The sequence below is a fragment of the Podarcis bocagei genome, assembly GCF_964188305.1.
Source record: "Podarcis bocagei genome assembly, chromosome: 8".
Classification (NCBI taxonomy): Eukaryota; Metazoa; Chordata; class Lepidosauria; order Squamata; family Lacertidae; genus Podarcis; species Podarcis bocagei.
In genome coordinates this window covers 36406788-36420760 of record NC_138133.1, presented here as the reverse complement: position 1 = coordinate 36420760, position 13973 = coordinate 36406788, and positions in this window count along the sequence as shown.

Genomic DNA, 13973 nt, shown 5'->3' with positions numbered 1-13973 from the left:
CCCGAGGCCTCCTTGGAGCCTTATATGCTGAGGTGGAGTATGGGGCCCGCCCCCAGGCCCAAGATGGAGAATGGGCTTGCAGGGGGAGCGGTCCTCCCCAAGACTCACTGGCAGAACAACAGCAGCGATGTCCCGAGGCCTCCTTGGAGCCTTATATGCTGAGGTGGAGTATGGGGCCCGCCCCCAGGCCCAAGGTGGAGAATGGGCTTGCAGGGGGAGCGGTCCTCCCCAAGACTCACCGGCAAAGCGGCAGCAGCGATGTCCCGAGGCCTCCTTGGAGCCTTATATGCTGAGGTGGAGTATGGGGCCCGCCCCCAGGCCCAAGGTGGAGAATGGGCTTGCAGGGGGAGCGGTCCTCCCCAAGACTCACCGACAAAGCGGCAGCAGCGATGTCCCGAGGCCTCCTTGGAGCCTTATATGCTGAGGTGGAGTATGGGGCCCGCCCCCAGGCCCAAGGTGGAGAATGGGCTTGCAGGGGGAGCGGTCCTCCCCAAGACTCACCGGCAAAGCGGCAGCAGCGATGTCCCGAGGCCTCCTTGGAGCCTTATATGCTGGGTGAGGTACAAATAATAAAATTAGTATTGTAGTTACTCAGTGGTAGGAAAAAGGTACTTTGCACATGCTCAATGGCATTATTGTTTTGCACATTCCAGGACTGCATAAAAATAAGTAAAAATGAGGTGGGGGGGGGAAGCATTGCTGGAGCAGACCAAGGTCTACCAGTTCAGCGCTGGCCAAACAAATGCCTCTGGAGAGCTCACAACCAGGGCATGATTGTGGTGGCTGTGTCCTGTGGTCTGATCCCAGCACCTTGTAGCCAGTGGCGTACTGCAGCTGCCCACTGGCTTTTCTCAGGGGAGGAAAGTGTTGCATGATGCTGATGAAATGCCCCCTGTCACCTGGAAAGCCTTGGTTGGTTAGAGGCGAAGACAGGCTAAGGAGAGGCTGTGGGCCACAGTGGATCCATGTGCTGGGACTGTGTTTGAATCTGGAAGCTCCATTTGGGTTTCAAAGCTGTGAGGAGTTCAGCTATGAGTTCAGTGTGTGTGTGTGTGTGTGCATTTCTGAAAACTGGAAGCATTTTACACCATGGTTCTTCCCCCTCCCTCAAATGTTTATCAGTTAGCTCTGCTAACTGCAAGGAGTTACAGACATTATTGTTGTTTTACTTACACCATTGGGACCCAGGACTTATATTAGTCACCACTGCCTTTAAAAATCCTTTTGTGTTATTATGTATTAACATTTTGCTTAGTAACAGACTGAAAGGTAGCATATAAAAAGTGTAAACAAATGAATGCAATTTAAACAACTAGCTCAGGGAGGTCATACAAATGTAGTAATTTAAGCTGAAATGAAGAATTTAAATATGGCATACACACAAATTCAAATGCACAATATCCACAACCTTTTTTCACAGTGGAAGCTGTCCAAATTGTGGCTTCTCTTTTTGTTGTGTTGTGTTTTTAAATTAGCAAAACGATTACCATTTGTAGAATGATTTTTTAGATTCAGTGGTTTTTAACTGATAATTGCATTAAAGAAAGTCAAATTGTATTGAATTACATGAATCAAGTTAAACGAATTAAGACATGAAATGAAATTGAATTAAATGAAGTCCATGTTGTAGACAAGTTCTCAAAGGAAACACATTTCAATTTGAATATTGTTTTAAGCAGGTTTTTTTTTTAAAAAACACTCCATTTCTCATATTCCTTTTTTAAAAACAACAACAACAAAAACCCTCATTTTATTTCTGTTCTTTGGAAACCCAACCATGTTAAAAGCCCTTGGAAGATGAATGCTGGCAACCTGCTAGTGTCCTGTTTGTTGCCATTTTAGCCACCTGATTCTGCTATTCTCATGCAACCCTAAACCATATTATAGGGTTATGAGGATGAGCTGCTGCACACTTCATGGTCTTGGGATCATTCACCAACTCTGGCGCAGCTTTAAGAAGTTTCACTTAGATTCACTTCATCGTGTTGTTACATCTGATCCTTGACAAACTTTGGTTAATCTTAATAATACTGTTCATCAACTGTGGTTTGTGGAAACAAGCCAACTTCAAACTCTAGTTTATGAACTTTAAATAAACAATGTTAGGCTTAACCACCGTTTAGGTTATGGTGTTATGCAAAATCTAGATAACTAACAATTGAATAACTATCTCCTGCCTTTTCGTGATGCCAAAATCATCAGCCTCACTTGGCCTATTGGTAAGAACAGTCCCTTTCAGTGGAGGGTTGTATTAATTTATGGGGTGGCTTTTGGGCAGCAACCATGGTGCAGAGGAATGGCCTTCTTTGCTTAGGCGTAGAACACATGCTTTGTCTAAGATCATGCAAAGCCACTGCCATTGTAGGTAAAACTGACACGTTTGGACCAATAGTAATTATAAGGTAGCTTTATATGGAAAAGAAAGAAAGAAAAAGGATATCAATCTGCCTATTAAGAGGCAAAATTGGGTTGCTTATGTAGATAGCAATGTTGTTAATGCAAATATTTGTCTCTTTGGATAGATAATAGCTAAGTTTCCTTTTAACAGTTCTTACTGTAAACAGCAGTGCTTTACTGACAACTGCAATGACAGAAGATTCTAGTCTATGTCATGTGCCAGATGAAGATATAGCCAATCCAAATACCCTGCTCAATGATAGCAGGAATTGAAGTGTTTGTGAGTGGTGCATAGAGGGAAGCATTTCTGGGGGAAACCAACAGAACTTGCTGATTTGAAGTCAGTTGAAAGAGTGAGGTTTGTGTGCGCTACACTTCCTCCTCCTATGGCGTCATAGTGCCAGAAGAGAAATGGTAAATAAAATGGTGAAATGGCTACAAAATGGATCAGCCTGCAGGGAATCTGGTATTTGAAGCGAACCACTACAGAAAATAGAGGAGGTTTTGTAATGCATTCCATCTGAAGCAGATGTTCTGTTTCTCTAAGTGCCAGTTAAAGTAGCAGGAAAGGTAATAAATACTTTGAGTTTTCGGATGATACGGATAAAGAAAATTAAAAAACCAAGTTGGTCAGTGTTGATTAAGAAGTTTAAATGCTGACATATGACAAGCCTGAATTCTAGATGTGACGCTAATTGCATTCTTTGCATTTAATGTGCTGGTTAAACCAAATACAAAAAAGTGTCTGCTGAAGGGGCGGGATCACAGCAGGCATGGAGGGGGAATTTAACCCTTTCCTTCATTGCTCTGGTCCTGAGCCGCTCCTCTAAAACTATTTGCATTGGTAGGGGGTTACTTAAAGGCTGCAGCAAGGGAGAAAATACTTGAATTTGTTGTCCATGCTTGCTATAATTTCAAGTATAATAGGCTCCCCATAAAGCTGGTGAATTAGGCATTTCTTAAACCCCATCAAGTTAAATGCAAAACTGCATTTCATGTCACATCTAACAAACTAGATTGCCTTGTGATTGATGTAAAGCTTTCAGGGGATAGTCTAGTTACAGGTAGGTAGCCGTGTGTCTGCCGTAGTCGAAACAAAATAAAAAAATTCCTTCCAGTAGCACCTTAGAGACCAACTAAGTTAGTTATTGGTATGAGCTTTCGTGTGCATGCACACTTCTTCAGATACACTGGGGATAGTCTGTTGCAGCAAAACAACTAAGAGTCTTGTGGCACCTTAAAAACTAATACATAAGCATAAGTTTGTGACCTCAAGTTGTCAGCACAAACTTCTGATTGTGGGGAATTGTGTGACTTAATAAAGATTGTATAATTGGTGGCATAAAGTCAGACGGAGAGAGCCAGATTGCTTTTGATCCTGATTTGAAATTGGAGGGAGCAGCTGAGAAGGCTTGGACAGCATAAATACAAATTGATGCCCTACAGTCTCAAAGCACTTTTTAAGACGCCCAAACAGCATCCTGCTTGGGTGGATGCAGTTAGCAGTTTACAAAACCCCCAGAAATAAGTGGCACAGAGGTCATGGGACTTTGCTGAGAGATACGTTGGGCAGATATTAAAGCCTGAACCATTTGGTTTGGGAAGGGCATCTGGAGAACTAAGTGAAATAAACATGACAAGCGATGAAGTTCTAAAGCTAATTGACACATTAACACTTAACGAGTCATTGTGTCCAGAGGGCATACAGTCAAGAGTTCTTGAACAACTCAAGTGTGAAATTGTTGATCTAGCATTGTCCCACAATCCCACAACAGGAAATGATGCTCTGTGCATAATTAACAGACAAGAAGAGGGTTTGTGGGGACTCTCCTGTTTGTAAAGGAGCTTCTCCTGCCTTTCCCCCCAACCTTTCGGGCAGGGGAGAGAGATGTATGAATGGGATAGTGGAAGATTCAGGCTGTGGGAGCCATTTTGAATCAAGTTCAGCTTGAGACACTTTGGGGACATCCCATACCCCTATAGCCATAAGGTGGACCACACTTTCCCCAGCACCTACCTACCTTCCTTCCTTCCTTTTTGGAAGATGTTTTTGGAAGATGTTTTTATGTGTGTAGATCAGTGCACGCTGACCAACACACAGTCTTCTCAGTAAGGCTCTGTTCTGATGGCATGAGTAGTCACGACAACCAGTAAATTCTTATCTGCTGCAGCCTTCATCTGCCTTCACAGCTGTTGCAACATACCGCTTGTTATCATCCACCTGTTCTGCCGTTGAGGACTTCTTGGATCATTCTTTGTCTAGCTCCTTCCCTTTGACCTTACCGCCTTGGGTGACTCTGCTGGGAGTACAAGATTCCCGACGGCTTTGCTCACAAGGGTCATAGGAACGTGCAAGCCCACGCATCACAACAAGGTGATGATCCAGCGAGTGAGTCCCCAGCACCACCGACTGGCTCTATCCCAGTCAAATGTCCTGTCCACAAAGCTATGTCCCACAACTTTTCAGGGGGGCGGGAATGGGTTGAAGTGAAACCTTCCTGGCAACTGAACTCTCATGTTGTCTCATCTCTTAAGACGCTGAGTATGAAATCTTATGATTTCCCTGAATAGGGTTTGCTATGCCTTTTTCACCTGGCCTGTACATTTTCCCTTTTGTTTTACACAGCGTATAGGTCTTATGCTGAATACAACAAAAATTTGCATTGAGAAACACTTTCCCTTTTCAGAAATACACATTTACAGAAAGTTATCCACCTGGACATCTTGTTACTAAAATTCACATGTTGCTCTTTCAATTCCATGCCACCTTTTACAGTCTCCAGGAATATAATAATTTCTGATAAATATGATATCAGGTCATTGCAAGTCAGCAGATAGGTGGCTTTTTCTTGCATCTCATACTCTAAGAAGGCCATTAATGTATCATTTATGCTCTCTCAAAATTGCCAGTGCTCTATTAATTTTCTTAATTCATTCACATATTTAGAAATTGCTTCATTTGCATTTTTATTTTGTTTATGGAAGTGGATACACTGTAATCACTAGTGGCTTTGGGGTTATGTGATTTTGTAGGATTTTTACTATTTGAAATGCTATATTGGCTGGTTAAATGGGAAGCTGTTAGGCAATACAGTAAATTACAGGTTTTAATCCCAATTACGTTCAGCAAGACTGCCACCTTTTTCTCATCAGATATCCTATTAGCTATTCCATATTGTTCCAATATCCCTCTATAAGTGGACCAATCCTCCACAGAGCTATCAAAAAGCACATTTTCCCCAAGCAGACAGTGATTTTAATTTCTTTCCACTGACTACTCATCTTTTAGTTTCACTTTCACTTATAAAGGAAGTTGTTACATTAAAGCAAGTGGGTTTAAAAGGACTGTTGTAGGCAATATTCGTGAACCAAAACCCAAGAGCCACTCACACAGGCCATGTTTCCCAGACCCCAAATTGAACTGACAAATTACAGTCAGCAATGCTATGTGTTCCATTCCCGATTTCCCCATTAGCCCTTTTTGGAAGACAGGAAAGTGCTTTATACTGCATTAGATCACTGGTCCATCTAGCACAGCACTGTTTAGTATGCAAACTTGGCCAATCCTGACAGCTATTATTTGCATGGTTATGGTAGTGCTGCTCTGAGCCATTGCAGTCATGCAAATCACCCCAGGCAAACTGGCAAGTCCCAATGCAGAGGTGACGACTCACATAAACAATGCCGCCTCTGCACTGGCAATACCTGCCTGTTCGCCCAAAGGCCCAGTATAGAAATGACCGACCTGCATGGGCTCTAAGGGACAAACTTAAATACAGGATAAATAGCACAGGTACAATTAACTTGCACATTTTTTTGTTGTGTAAATAGCAGCCTCAGAGAAGCCTGAGCAGCAGGGCAGGGCAAAGGAACTTCTACTTTTTTGTCCAATGGGAAATGCAGATAGAAAATTCAAAGATAATTTTCCCATCAGAACTATGTTAGGTAGGGAAAGAGTAAGACCTCCCCTCTCCCCACCCCCAGTCCTGAGGCTTCCCCAGCTTGCTCATCATAATTAACACATTGGTTTGGACCAAAGGGCAAAGCAAAGCAACCATTGTTCTTTCCTTTGCTCTTCCTAGAATGTGCATGAGGCCTCTCCACCAACATAGGGCTGTGCATGCTCTTCTTGCTCAAACACTGGGACCACGGTTGGATTAAATGGATTTACACACAGAAATTGGCGGTTTTGATCAGATCAAGCTTTGCCCACAAACAGTCTCTCATGCATTGTTTATTTCTGAGGGGGGTATTTACTGAAACCTTTTGTGGCTTCCATAGGAGATGCTGGTTTTGTGGGCACTATGTCGCTGACCCTTGGGCTAAAGTAATCTGGATGTTTCAAAGTGTGTCCAATTTATGTGTTTGTGGAAACTATGTTCAAGATTGTTTGCAGACAGGTGGACCTTTTTGGGACAGTAAGCTGGATCCCTTACATTGTGGAACCTGAGGTGGCAAACATGTGATTCCCAGGTGGTCTCCCACCAAGTGCTGACCAGAACCAGCCCTGCTTAACTTAGTTATTTGGTCAATTGACCTTAAAATTCAAGAGTTAGAGTTGAAACATGCAGTGTGCAATGACCACTTGAATTCAGTCAGCTGATCTCTGAAGTTGGATACACATCGATATTTTAAAAAGGTGAACTGTAGAACAACAGGTAGAATTTGCTTTAAAGTCTTTACACATGTGGCAAATCATTTTTCACCTCTGTATCATGTATTGTCCAGGTGTTTGTTTTTCAGAATGAACTATTATGCTGAATGTGTCATTTAGCTGTATATAAAATCTTGGAATCACTTTCCTTAGACTTAATTACCCGGATTAAGGGTTTGTTTGGAGCAAATCTTTAGTTTTGTTCCTTTCCAAAAAGAGCAGTTGACTCTAAGCTGCATGCCAATAGTTCATAACAAGAATGGGTTAATTTCCTAACCTCATCTGTTCTTGTGCCACCCTCAGGGTTGTGAGAAGGACAGATAAGCATAGTGCTATTTTCTGGTTTTGTTTCAGTGTCAATCCCAAGAGTGGACCGATTTCATACCATTTGCTGCTTTCATTACTGTCACAAGGTTGTCACAAGAATTGATAAATTTCAGACTGTTTTTCTTGTCCTCATTACAATCTTAAAGTTGTCATGAGCGTGAATTGATTTTGTGCCATTTTCCATTCTCATTACAGTCTTTCTATCTTTGTCATAAGAATGGCTTCATTTGGGGCCATTTCTGTTCCTGTTACACCACTTTGTCACAAGAATGCGGAGTATTTGATGAAAGAAGCCAGCAGCTCAGGAGCTGACACGCAGGGATAACACACTCTCGTGACAGAGATCATAATGAGAACAAAAAGTGCAACAAAATGTATCCCCGTCTCATGACGAGGTTATGATTTTTCTGGTGGTTGAGTTCACTAGGAAAATGAATCCACGGTTTTACTAGCCGGGCTACTGCTGCCTTAATACCTCTACAGGAAGCTAAGTGCCAATCTAAAAACTGAAACGCTGCAGGAAGGATCATGTGGTGCAGTTATTGCTGCGCTGCTCTCTTTCAGACTGTGGGTGGTGGAACACAAGTTTGCAAGTTCCCACATATTTTCTGAAAACCTGCCCATGAAGTCCTAGCAAGGGAGGCAGACCCAGTAGGGTAAATGACTGCACTGGTCTCATGCTGCAAGAATGCCAGGCTTACTTACTGAGAACTAGATGATCAGGATAGCTGGAAATATGGTGTGTTCCAGTTTTTGTTTTTATGTACAGCTGCAGGAACAAGAGAGTGCAATTCTTCCAAACCTGTCTTAAGCAAGCGCAAGACCTTTCAGCAGAATGGGAGTAAAACATACTCAAGTCATTTGTAGAGTAAATAATGACTAGGGATAGGATTTGCTGTTCTGTACCTGTTCATCTTTTGATCATGTTACTGTTATCCAAACTGTCTGTTGCAGTTCACATTTCATTAAATTGGTATGGTCTTGGCCTGGGCTGGCAGTTTGAAAAAATAATGCTGTTGTTTATTATACTCCTGAAAACATTGCAATAGTTGCATTTGTTATGGATATCACTATTTACAGTTGTTGATTGCCCATCATCAAGTAGCCATTTGTATGACTATTGTAGGAGTATTGCAGGAGTTTTATAATTGGCCTGTCTAGGCATTTACATGATAATGTGTGATTGGCATGTGTTTTTGAAAGAAGAAACTTAAATAAAGTCATGGTAGAGGTGGGACAAAGAGTTAGATGGGCTTTAGAATAACAACAAAATACACAGAAATCACTTTTTTTTAATAATAATAAAAAAGCGGTTTATTAAAATATTGGTTATTTTGGGTGTGGATGGATACAGAACTCCATATGCAAACTCCAGAAGTCATGGAACCTCTTTCTAATAAATTGCAGTAGTAATACAAGGTTTTCTCTGCATCTTATTTTCCTTGGGAAGGAACATAGAAAAAAATAATTGTGTGTGTGTGTGAATGACACAGACCACCAGGCAGCAAGACATCCCTCCCCACAAGAAAAGAAAACGTTATAATATGCAGCAACAAATGCTATTGTCTCCCTGACCCTCCTTTTTCCATCTTCTTGCAAGGCTGTGAATGGCCATGTGCTGGAAAAACCAGTTGGGAAGGGCAGTTCCTTAAAAATGCCTGGAGAGCAGCTGTGTTTTAAACGTGAGCAATATTTTGTACTAAAGCATGTTTGTGTACAATATGAAAGTATCTGTACTGTTTCCTCTTTTCAATTAGAAATAAATAAAAACCATAATCGCAATATATGATAACTTGAGGAGACTAAATAAAACTTGTGTGATTCAGAATGCTAGTTTTGTACAACAATGTATGAGATTGTACAATTCTGAGAGAAGCTCAGAGAATCATTTTTATTTTATTTTAAAACGCATTTGCCTATGTATTTATAAAGCTACTAGTGCCATTAAACATAACTACCCTCCCGCCCCAAATCATGTGAAGGAGAAGAGAGCTATATAGGTAGGGACACAGAATAAGACATGCAACAGTGAAAGTTGATGATCAACTCAGTAAAGCAGAGTTCAAGGAAAACACATTTCAGTGCATCAGTAACTCCAAAGCAATGACAACAAACACAGTGCTGTTTGTATAATAGTATGGGTTCAAAAACTGACATTAAGTTCATACACACACACAGGTACTACAAATGCAGGTAGTGCTTGCATGAAACACAGTTGGCTCATATGGCTGGTGAACAAGCAAACAGCACAGAGCTCGCACCAAAATTTGATTATTGTGAGATTCTCCACCATCCCTAATGATGACAACAATCTTGCACTCGTAATTTATGATACAAGTCTTGTGATTATTTTTCAGTCTATTCTACAAGCTTTGGGCTTAGGTTATAGCTAACCGATCATCAGAATCATATGATGGCTTGTATCCAATACAGTGCTAAGTAAGCATCCTGTCAATGCCAGATTTAAGATTATATTATGAGGTGTCCTGTCTGTGCTGGTTAAAAGAATGGATGACATTACAGAATACTCAGGTCTTAGATCTAGAAGGACATGATAACAGATTTGCTTGGCACACTTATCTATGGTAATGAGAAAGCTAAGGTACATAAAGCTAAGGTAAATATGATTTTACAAATCATATTACTAGGAAGAATTTATACGGGGTGTGGGAGAAATATAAAAACTTGTTAGAAAGGAAAACACCATGGTGGCTCTCCCCACTCAAAGCAATAAAAAAGGGAAGAAGGAACACGAGAAGGAATTGGGTGACATATAGAGATTTGTTACAAGAAAGAGACTGATTTTTTTATTAAAGGGGTTTGAAGAGTTAGGCTAGCATTTAACATGTTGGCTGCAATATTTTCAAGTTAATGATGTTCTTAAGGAATATAAAAAAGATTGGGCTTTCGTATCAAACCTTGCAATTTGAGAGAGAGCTACAGTGGTACCTCGCAAGACGAAATTAATTCGTTCTGCGAGTTTTTTCGTCTTGCGAATTTTTCGTCTTGCGAAGCACGGTTTCCCATAGGAATGCATTGAAAATCAATTAATGCGTTCCTATGGTCAAAAAAAGTCCAAACAAAGCCAAATTTGGTACAAAAAGAGTTTATTAAGTGCTCTTTAAAGTCACACATACTGTAAAGAGCATTTCAAAAATTGATGGAACAATAATTTAAGTTTCTAAACATGACAGAAAAGCATTTAAAAATCACCAAAGTGTACTGTACATACATTTTCTAAGACTCTGGGGGACAACTCGAAGAAGGTTCCTCTTCCACTCTTTGCTTCTTGCTGAAGAACCTGTCCATGGTCTGCTGCTTCATCCGCCTTTTCAGCACCTCCCTGAAAGACGACATGACCCTCGTATCAAAAGTGTTCGCAAGGTCACGTGTCAGGTCCTTGTCAGGGTGGTGCCGCTGTGCAAAAGCCTGCACATCTTTCCACTTCTGGCAAATGTCCCTCAGTTCTTTGGAGGACAGCCGTTCCTCAGTTGCTTCCTCCTCTTCCAGCGAGGCCTGTTCCTGCGCAGCCTCTGCCTGCAGTTCGACCAGCTCCTGGGTGGTCAGCTCGTGGTCGTGCTCCTCCACCAGCTCGCTGACGTCCTCCTCTGTGACCTCCAGGCCCATGGTCCTCCCCAAGGAAACAATGTCCTGCACCACTGTTGACTCTGGTTCATCAGAGTCACTTGGTGCCACAAAGTCCGCAAAGTCTTCAGCCGCAGGAACATCAGAACTGGCAGCCTCCCTGGCGAGGTCTGTCACACGCATTCCACCGTCGTGCTTCCAGATGATCTCCTTCTTCATTTCCAGCGTAACCTTCTCCCTCTTCCTCTCGCCAGCCTCTGCAGCAGCAGTCTTCTTGGGCCCCATGGCAGCACAGCTCCTACCTTCGCAACCCCCCCCCCCCCAAAATAATAATCAGTGCTTCACATCCAAAAAATTCAAAAGCACCAAACCTCCCAGAAAACACACAAGCTTCCAGATTCTTGCAAACCCCTTCTCAACAATTCCCTGACCCCCCCAGCCACCCACCACACAGAAATCCAAACCCAGAAATCTTTTTTTTAACAACAGCAGAGTGCCCCAATGGTCACAAAAAATCATAAAAATGCAGAAAAAAAACACACAAGCTTCCAGATTCTTGCAAACCCCTCCCCAACACCAAGTCCTTGAATTCCAAACACCCCAACCCAAAATCCAAAACCCCCAAAAAAGTTTTAAAAGTTTAACTTACCAAATGGCTGCAAAAGAAGTTTTGGAAAAGCTTCAAAAATCACCAAAGTCTTCAAAAACCTCAAAAAAGGCTACCACACCACGTGTTTTGAGTTGCTCCTCGAAGTCAAGTCGCAACTGCACCTCTTCAAGCAATTCACCCTGGGTATTAACGGTTTTAAGAAAAAGGAAACAAACTTGCAAGACGTTTTCATCTTGCGAAGCAAGCCCATAGGGAAATTCGTCTTGCGAAGCAACTCAAAAAACGAAAAACTCTTTCGTCTTGCGAGTTTTTCGTCTTGCGAGGCATTTGTCTTGCGAGGTACCACTGTATTAGAAAATACTGATAAAGTAATTTCTAGAATGTATAAACTGTTAATAGAATGGGAAACAAAAGATGAGCAGGTGAAGTCTGTGATGATCCACTGGGCAAGAGATATTGGTTACAATATTGAAATGACTGCGTTGGAGAAGTTGCGGAATGTAGACTTAAAATTTACAGCATGCTATACATTGAAGGAAAACTTTATGAAAATGATATATAGGTGGTATTTATCTCCTAGCAGACTTGCAAAAATGTATAGATCAAAATCAAACTCATGCTGGAAGTGTAAAGAAAAGGAAGGTACTTTTATCACATGTGGTGGTCCTGTAAGAGAACAAAAGCCTTTTGGGAAATGATTTATAATGAACTGAAGAAAATGTTTAAAACAACTTTTACTAAAAAAAAAAAAACAGAAGCTTTTGTGTTAGGGATGGTGGATATAGAGATTCCGAAGTATTTTAAAAACTTGTTCATGTATGCCACAACCGCAGCCAGAATGGTGTTTGTCCAGAGGTGGAAAGAAGATACTGTACCAACTAAGGAAGAGTAGCTGATTCAATTCATGGATTATGCCGGAATGGCAAAACTGACAGGTGTAATAAGAAACCAAGATTAATATATATATATATATATATATATATATATATATATATATATATATATATATAGAGAGAGAGAGAGAGAGAGAGAGAGAGAGAGAATGAATGAATGGGGGGAATTTGTAGAATATTGGAAAAATTCTGGCACACAAGCAAATTCATTAGTAAGATTAATTTAAACCAAGCAGTTAAAATTGTACTGATAAATGGAAGATAACTAAAAAATGGAATAAAGTGGAAAATGCAGTGTCATAAAAATCTGAATTAGAAAAGGAACCACAAAAGGGGAGGAAGGAAGTCAAATATTGAAGGTATGTGTTTGTAAGGTGTGTATTTGTAAACATGTGAAAAATTGAAAATAAAATTTATAATTTAAATTTTTTAAAGAAAAGATTCACTCTGGTGCACGAGGACTTCCACCCTCTTCTCGGTGCTTGCCCAGCACCCACACCCTAGATCTAGAAGAAGAGTTTGGATTTGATATCCTGCCTTTCACTCCCTTTAAGGAGTCTCAAAGCGGCTAACATTCTCCTTTCCCTTCCTCCCCCACAACAAACACTCTGTGAGGTGAGTGAGACTGAGAGACTTCAAAGAAGTGTGACTAGCCCAAGGTCACCCAGCAGCTGCATGTGGAGGAGCGGAGACGCGAACCCGGTTCCCCAGATTACGAGACTACCGCTCTTAACCACTACACCACACTGTAAAGGGTTGGGAGGGGAGACCCCAGAACAGATATAGGGATTGCGCTGGGAGAGGAGAGGTGCACAAGTGGGAATCCTTGTGCTAATGGGATGCTTACTTAGCCCTGTATTGAATACAAGCCTATATATTTAATTATTTAAAAACAGTATACCTAGAAAGTGGGGCAACATGGAAACGTATGAAAGGTTATTTGGCGAGACAATCAGTAATGTCAATCCAACACTATCCTAAAAACAGGTGTGTCTTCTGTTGCCAACCTTCTGGGTTCTGGAATTAATTCACTGTATAGCAACTGCTCCACCGAAATGATCTTACTGGCGTTCCAAGCAAACCGACTGCAAAACTTAGGAAACTCCTATAATTCTCTCCAACACTTGGAGCTCCTTAGCAGTTGTGGAAGGGTTTGTTTGTTTGTGCTTTTGTTTTGCATTTTGGCAGACAAATCTGTGTGGCATTAAAACACCGAGGGCGGGAAGCTAAGAGCTGACAGACGTATCGAGACGGCGGAGTGTTGTTGGTGTAGCGAACTACAGGATTTATATAGATTTAAAAACTGGAGTGAGGCACATGTTAAAACGGTGGACTGGAAACTTTAAATATGATGCGAGCTGCTCATTCTTTGAAAAACGACTTTTTTGTTGTTGCTTTTGTCAGTGTGTTATTCCTTGATCAAGCACAAAGAGGAAAGGAATCCGAGCTCTCCCTTCTATTTATGTCAGTTATCTCCCAGTGTGGGGCCAAGGCATCCTTTTGAAAA